We start from the raw sequence: 8,491 nt of genomic DNA on the forward strand, positions 1-8,491 counted from the left end.
TCTGTGGGACGCACACGGGAGTATATAACATGAAACAAACACTTCTTGTGGAGTTCGGTGAAAATATAGCAACATGGTAAAAAGGTGGTCAAGCGGTTTCACGTTCTGCCTTGCCTGTCCCTGGGGTGCCCCTGAGATGTGGGATCGCTGCTTGGGCTGTTGAAACGGAAGACTCTCCGCTCTGCATTCTGTCTTGCTGCAACGCAGAGCACTAGGCTACAGTAACCCTGTGCCGCCATTGGGTGCTGGGCTTGTAGGAAACACCAATGCACTGGGGGTGAGGGAAAACTTAGCCTTGGGTGGGGGCCTCAGCCCAGAGTTTGAAACGTCATAATACTGAGGCCAAAGCTGGTGTTCACTGACTCCTGAGCACAGTCGCTGCTGGAAACCGCAGAGTCCAACGGAGGGGGCCCAAGGTCCTCCTATGAGGAGCCCGGGGCACTGGATTCCCAAAGTGCTGGAAGTCTTAGGGAGTTGGGAACAGAGAGGGCCCTCAGGCTGAGGACAACGAGCCTGGGGATGTGGCGGATGGGGAACTCCGGCTTAGCTTATCCGGGATTGTCCCGCGTGAAGGGCCTTCTGGTGCCTTCTCCGTGTTCCCCACAGAGGTTCTTGAGTCTTGGAACCAAGACAGTTCTCGGTTCCAACTGTTTATTGATTGTTCATCACGGAAAATGGATGTATACCACCTCTTTAGGGTGTACCAGAGATTAAATACCGTTTCTAGGAAGGATGTCTGGAAATGAAAGTTTCTCCGCTAAACCCTCGGGGCTCATTTAGTAGATATCTCGTTAGCATGAAGACCTCGGTTCTGGGCTACATAACCATTGGTCATGTCCCTCTGTGGGGGAGGGTAGTCAATAGTTCCGGGCCAAGAATCACGGAAAAGCCTACCATCCTCAGACGGGTGCTGGGGTCTGTGAGCCCACTCAACCTTACCAAGTTTCCTGGCACAGTCCACAACCCCACGTGGTCACATGCTTTAATTGTCACACACCATTTTTTTTTTTTTAATGATCATTCCTAGCATGTGATATGGTGTGTCATGGTGGCTCATCAGTATTTTATGATAGTGGCTAGATATGTCTTTTATACCCATGAATATTTGAACCACAGTACGGATTCTTCCAAGTGTGTTACGGGACTTTTCTTAGCCCAGTTGTACCTAACGTCCTAGGTGCCAGATACTCATGGTCACAGAGTCACCTGGGACAATGGCTCCCCCATTTGTTGCCTCTTGCCAGTGACGGTGAGAGGCATGGATACTCATGGAAACAAAGTTCTTTTTTAAGGAATAGTAAGGAAAAGTGAGAAATTAAGGAAAAGTAATAGAAACTAAGAGAGGAAGGAGTTTGCTGAATGCAAGTAGAAATGAGGAGAGGATGTGGACTGCTCCCAGGTGTGGTGGAGAATAAGCCAAGCCTAGCCAGAGGCAGACACATCTGGGACAGTGCACAGTGGTTATGCCCCTGAGCTATGAGAGGACAGGGGAGGGGTTACAAAGGATGGGGGATGGGGACAACGATTTGTGACCTGGGGCAGTAGCCATCTTGTTTGGCCCACCAGCCTTTCTTTCTACCAATCTTCAGCCTAGCAGCCTAGCAGCCTAGCAGCCTAAGATTCCTAAGTGTGGGAGTCGAGAGGGCTGAGAGTGCTCCTGTATGCGTTTCTTCCTATGTGGACACTGCTTTCTGCAAATTGCTTTCTGTGTTACATAAAGAGTTTGGCTGTAAAGCTCTCTCTCTCTCTAATATACATATATAGATATATAGATATCTGTCTCTCTGTCTCTGTCATCTCTGTCTCTCTAATATTTTATTTTATATATATATATCTGTCATCCCCTCCCACATACACACATACTAATAATGTGACTAAGATCAGTGTTATTTCTGATGTATCTCTGTCTCTCTCTCTCATCTCTGTCTCTCTCTCTCACACACACACACACAGACACACACTAACAATGTGACTAAGATCAGCGTTATTTCCAATGTCATCTTTACATTCAGTTGGCTTACAGCATCATGTTTCAATAAAACATGTTGCCTATAGTTTCTGGCACAACCAAAGCTGCCTCACCTTTGTGGCTTTTTCCCTAGTTATTCTAACCTCTTTCTAATTGTGGCAGTGATGAATACCACATATCAATCATTAACTCTATGTTTATCCCCATGATACCTAACATCAACACAGTGTCTAAACAAAATGTTTATAGAGCCTCTACTATGGACACTTAGGAAAAGGCTTCAGGAGATGGGAAGTAGGAAGACAACATTACCTTTTCTTTTGTGCATTTAACCTAATGTCTACATTATCCCATTATAACTTCTAACCTAGCCCAGTAAAGGCCTGAGCTCCTTGAGAGAGTGGCCGTGTCTTATCCCAGCGTCTGTGTACCTTAAATAGAAAGTGGAGACTTGCCAGCATTTTGAGTTTTGTCTACTCCTTTCCTAGAGAGGGAAAACAAACCCATCTCCTTTTGTCTACTAGTTTGGAAACTTCTAGTTTCCAAAAATGTGTGGGTGCTTTTCCCACAATGCGCAACTCTGCTGTGGACGCTAACCAGAGGGTTTTCAATTCAGTTATGACACTCTTTCTCTGCAGTCAGCACCAGATCCCATGCAAACGAGGCTTGGTTCAGACGGCAGTCCTCAGGGTAGTTCTTACCAGGTGACTACAACCTGGGGTTCTCAGGATCCCATCTCAGCTCCCACAATTCTCTAGGACAGTCCACAGAATCCAGGGAGACAGATTTCCTTATGTTTAGCCTTTTAATGTAAGGCACATGAATGCCTATGACCCCCACAGGGCAAGGCATATGGGAAAGGGTGCAGACTTGCCAAGTCCTTGGGGCTGCCACTCTCCAGAGCTCTTCAAAAGCTTCCTCTTGTAGGCATTTTCAGTTACTAGCTCAGCTCCCAGCCTTTCTCCCTTCCCTGAGGCTGGAGCTAAACATCCCAGCCTCTGATCATGGCCTAGGCTTTCTCATGACTAGTTCCCATCTAGCATCCCCTAAGAGTCACCTCATTAGAAGAAAGGACACTGCGAATGTCTAGGACATTTCAAGGCATTAGGACCTCTGAGTTCCGAACCAGGATTAAAGGCTAAATAGGAGAATATTATCAATGCAGCACCCCCAAACTCAGGAAATGCACAGACCTTAGAGTGCCCCCCACATTCCCACTTTCCCTTTTCCCCTTACCATTGTTGTGGGAGGTAACTGACACTATGTCTCCGCCTCTTGTTTAGGCTGCAGCGCCCTTTCAGAATAGTCCTCTATAGAAAATATACATGTGGATTTATACCTTGACTACACTTCCAAGGAGTCATGAAGCGGAAACTTAAGGGTTCTTTGGAAAGTCGGTTGGATGGTGTTTTTGCTGGGGGCAAACATGTGAAGGAACATGTCCTTAAAGTGGACACAGGTGTGAAAGGCTAAGGCAGACTCATGAAGGAATGTTTAGCTGAAGCAGACATAGGAGAGAGGATGCTCTGCTCAAGCAAACACGTGAAAGGATGTGTGATGAAATATTCATTGCTAATGACATGCATGCATTGGTCCGCCTTACACTGCATAGTTAGGCTGCATTTGTTAGGAAGTCATAAAGAGAAATGCACCAAAAACTTCTGGTGGTGTGCTGCAGTTTGTTGCTGCTTCTGAGGACTCAGGCTGATTGGATGCACGTGCTGAGGCAAGGCATGTGGAGGACATGTGATGTTTGGAGGGTATAAATGGGACTCCACGGAGTGACGGAATGACAGAGTGACAGAGCCAGAGCTTGGCTTGCTGGTACAGCTAGCTGTGCAAACACACTTTGGGTCTCACGTCTTATGCCAATCTTCACTTCCCTGAAAGAGGCACAGCTGAGAACTTCTCCTGGTGTTCCTGTTGGTCTCTCTTGCTGACTAGAGCTGAGGCTTATGCCTGGCCATCACCTCTGTTGCTAACCAGACTCTACCGAACTGGACTGCTGGTGTATCCATGAGGTGTTTGCAAGTGGAACAAGCTGCTACTGCCTGCCAACCTGTGGACTTAACTGCTGATTTCCAGACAATACAGATGGGGGTTGCTCCAAAGCACCTTTCTAAACAGGTCTACTTACCCTACCCCCGATCCTTTCTTTTCCACTACCTCTAGTGGGTTACAAGGAAGGTTAAAGCATTCAAGAACTATCATTAAAAATAGGATTTAAAAAAAAATTTACAGAGTCACCCAGAACATCTTCCTCAGATCTACTAAACACCACACATCTCAGGCTATGTGTGCCCAGTGACATGCAAATGCCTTGGAAATCAGAAATACTGACTTTGGCACCACTGTTACTTGCTGAGAGCCAGATGAGTGAAGACGAATTTTCTTGCATGCTGCTTGAGGACTTCATTAGTGGTTTTGAATTAGAGGTTCATTTCATAGGGAAATTGAGCTTTGTGGCAAACCTGGGAAGTCTTTTCTTAGCTGTTATAATGGTGTTCAGTGGTGGTCACTTAACTTATTAGGGGCTCAACTAGAGTTTGTAGATCAGTTGAGAAACATATCATATATTTAATATATCTTACAAGTTTGTATAATATACATTATCTTTCTATTATCATTTCCTTTATGTAATTATTCCTGAACGAATACAAACATGCTTTGTAGAGAAATCAATGCTAAGAAGTGGGACATCTTTGACAGAGAAAAGCTTGTTTGTAGTTTCTGGCTTTCCTGGGTCTTGTTTTTACTGTGAATACTTTAGTTTGGTTCTTAAAGGGAAAGGCACGTTTCCCAGGATGGTGGTACTGAGGGGCAGAGCCTTTAAAGGTGTGTGCCCAGTGGGCGGTCTTCAGGTTACCAGGACAAGCCTGTGAAAAGGATTGTGGGTCACCAACCCCAGTCCCCTTGTCTCTTTTGCTCTTGGCCATGAAATGAGGTTTTGGTTTTTTGTTTTTGTTTTTCTCCCTCACATGCTTCTACTATATAATATGCTATGCTGCCCAGAGTAATGTGACCAATCAATCACAGACCAGAGCCTCTTAGACTGTGGGTTACGGGAAGCTTTCTGTCCCAAATGATTGCCTCTCACATTTGTTACAGTAACAAAAAGCTGATTAACATAAAATCCTTGAAGACAATCATTAATTTAAAATATCCAGATACAAGTGGGAGAAACGGCTCAGTGGTTAAGAGAGTATACTGGTCTTGTAGAGGAACTGATTTTAGTCCCTAGCAACCATGTCAGGTAACACACAACTGCCTGTTAACGCCTGTGTGGTGTGATGTCCCCTTCTGGTCGCTACAGGTACTGCACCCTCATGTGACTACCACATCGTAGATAGGCATGCATACACATATTCACATAATTAAAGAAAAACCAAAACAACAACACAATGTGTTCAGATAATTCTGACTCTCAAAATTAATTCATGGTCCTTGTCCTCAAGTAATTTATAGTAAAGTAGGACTTTAAGGCCTTACTGATTTATAATTTGCTGATCATTGGAGACTGGATATCCCAGTTCCTCAATTATGTCACACTTTCTGGTATCAAAAAGATATGCAAAGGGTAATGATTTCAAAGGTTGTACTGCTTACCCAGGGTATATTGCAGACTCTGGCAGGATATAGTTCATTAAGTACCTTGGGTTTATTAATCATTAAGAGTTATTATGCATGATTTTTCTTATGAGATACCTTCTGTCGATATTCGGGCCGATCTTTTCTGTTACCGATTACATTTGAACACATGTCCTGAAGGCCGCCCACATTGTGAGTATCAACAATGAATTGCTTACCCAAAGCTTTTCAGTGGATGTTAGTCAAGAAGGCGAATAAGCTTCCAAACAGCCAGTGTTAAAAGATGTCAAGGTCAAAGGCAGATTAAGCAAGAGTCTTAGATATTTTTAGAAGTAGTTATAATTAAGGTTCAGCAACTCTTCATAGGTCTGGAAAATGTCATTATGTCATATGCTTAGTATCATGTAGACATTTGTTAAGAAGCTATAATCATAAAGGTTTAGTGAGGCAGACAGAGAGTGTTTTGTTGACTTCCAACTGTGAAGAGGTTGCTCTGGAGTGCTGCAGAGATGGCTCAGTGGTTAAGAGCACTACCTGTTCCTCCAGAGGACCTGGGTTCAAGCCCCAGCACCCTCACGGCAGCTTACAACTGTCTGTAACTCCACTGCCAGGGCTTCTGATACCCTCACAGAGACAGACATGCAGGCAAAACGCGAATGAACATAAAATAAAAATAAATTATATTAAGAAAGAAGAGGTTGCTCTGTGTTCGTTGATAAACAATGTCTCAGAATTCTTAGGGCACCCCTGTGGTGTAGATTTCTAAATTCCCATTTTGTAGATGGAAAAATAAGTCCCTCTAGATTATGCAGTTAGTAACTTGAAGAGATGAAGAATATCAAATCCATAAAATGAAATATGGAGACTGACCCAGAAGACCAGTTATAGTGAATGGCAATAACGATGTACTAGGATGTAAATAAATATAAGACTACATCCGCCTGAGTGCTGCGGCCCAGGCAGCTGCCTTAGGCTGCCCCGCAGGGCCGGTGGGGCACGAGCAGCAGGAGCATGGCTCTAAAACGGATCCAGAAGGAACTGACTGACTTACAGAGGGATCCTCCTGCTCAGTGTTCCGCAGGACCTGTGGGTGATGACTTGTTCCACTGGCAGGCCACCATCCTGGGCCCGAATGACAGTCCTTACCTAGGAGGTGGTTTTTTTTCCTGACCATCCATTTCCCTACAGATTATCCTTTCAAGCCCCCAAAAGTTGCTTTCACTGCCAGAATCTATCACCCCAATATCAACAGCAATGGCAGCATTTGCCTGGACACCCTGATGTCACAGTGGTCCTCAGCACTGACTGTGTCTAAAGGTAGAGACACTGGCATAGACTGAGCATGCTGGTCTCCCAGTCCCCCTTGCTGACTAGAGGACACGGAAGCTGAGGAAGAACAGACAGCTTCCCCAGATCATATAGCCCTGCCCAGTCCTGTGACTCCCTCATTCTCCACGCTGTAAGGCGATGAGGGCATTGCGAGGCACAGTTCCTATGTCCTAGCAATCCTCAGTTGTCAGTTGCTCTGTGATGCTCTGAACTGTCAAATGGGTACAAGAAGATAGCATCAACTTTACTTGCATTTTTACCTAAAAGTTGGAAAGCAAATATGAAACTTTTTTTCATCTACAGACCAGCGCAGACTTTCTCCTATCTGCTCTCTGCTCTGCGACCCCAACCCTGATGACACTCGTGCCAGAAATAGCCCACGCTAACAAGGCCGACAGAGAGAAGTATGCGCCCTCTTAGGGTTGGCTTTGTGTGCAACTGCCCAGATTTCCCACTGACATCTTCCTGCCCAAGCCAAGCCCATGTACAACAGACTAGCAAGAGAGTGGACACAGAAATATGCTATGTAAGTGCCTCGAAGGCTCCATGGAAGACCCTATCCAAGAGAAGCTTGCCTCTCAGAGTGATCTTCCTGTGAAGTTCTGAGCTCTTGGCTAAGGCACTCACGGAACATCCTGTGTTCACACACGTGTTGGCACTCACCTCTGTGGCTGCAGCATGTTGGTGCCACTTTTAGCCATTGCGGTCTTGACAGTACCACACCTTTGATGCCAAATCAGCAATCACTGTTATGATCTACAGTCTTGTTGGTTACACTAGAATCTGTCTGGGGAACCAAGCCATGCATGCCTCCTGTACTTGTCCTCAAATGGTGCCACTACTCACTGTGACACTCTAGAGGGGTCCCGTCTGCCCCCTGACCACATACCCTTTGCCTTTAGAGCACAGTGCTTTCCTAGGGGCCCAGGCAGTGTGGGATCTCTTCATACTTTGTCTGCCACAGAACCATGTCCTAAGGAGTGCCACTATGTCCTGGAGGCTCCTGGAAGTTGGAACAGCCTCCCCTGAAAGCCATCTTCCGCCACCTTCCTCCATAGTGCTCCATGCTGCAAACAGCAAGCAAGGAGCACTGGGGCATTTAAAGCACATAACACCAAGAAAGAATGAGATTCTCAGACAAGGGGAGATCCGGGTTATGCTTGTGTATGTAATGAGGCTTCCTCTACCGTCTTCCCACTGGAAACTTAACGTGAAATTCAAGCATAAGCCATTCACAAACTGGAACACAAGGAAGGAGTGGGACTTTAAATGGTTAAAAAAAAAAAAAAAGACTACATTCTCCTGAGCTCATTCTGCTTATCTGCTTATTGGAAAAGGTTACTGGAATACCTGGTGAATAGGATGTATTTTGAGAGATGTAATTGCAAGTTACAATTTATTCACTTTAGAGAGCTTTGTTTAGCGCTCTCTCTCTCTCTCTCTCTCTCTCTCTCTCTCTCTCTCTGTGTGTGTGTGTGTGTGTGTGTGTGTGTGTGTGACTGAACCCAGGCCTCATGTACAACAGGTAAGCTCGTTACTATTCTGTTATATCTCCAGCCCCCTAAGCTTGGTCCTTTTTGCTTTTGGTTTATTGTGGTGCTGGCA

At 45.3% G+C, this 8,491-nt stretch overlaps 1 pseudogene; it reads left to right on the forward strand.

The window, feature by feature from the left end:
* The first annotated feature begins 6,529 nt into the window (after positions 1–6,529).
* On the forward strand, positions 6,530–7,416 carry LOC110310945 (ubiquitin-conjugating enzyme E2 D4-like; annotated as a pseudogene).
* Positions 7,417–8,491: the final 1,075 nt, after the last annotated feature.

This window comes from Mus caroli, unplaced genomic scaffold, assembly GCF_978045245.1.
Source record: "Mus caroli unplaced genomic scaffold, Mus_caroli_1 scaffold_16, whole genome shotgun sequence".
NCBI lineage: Eukaryota > Metazoa > Chordata > Mammalia > Rodentia > Muridae > Mus > Mus caroli.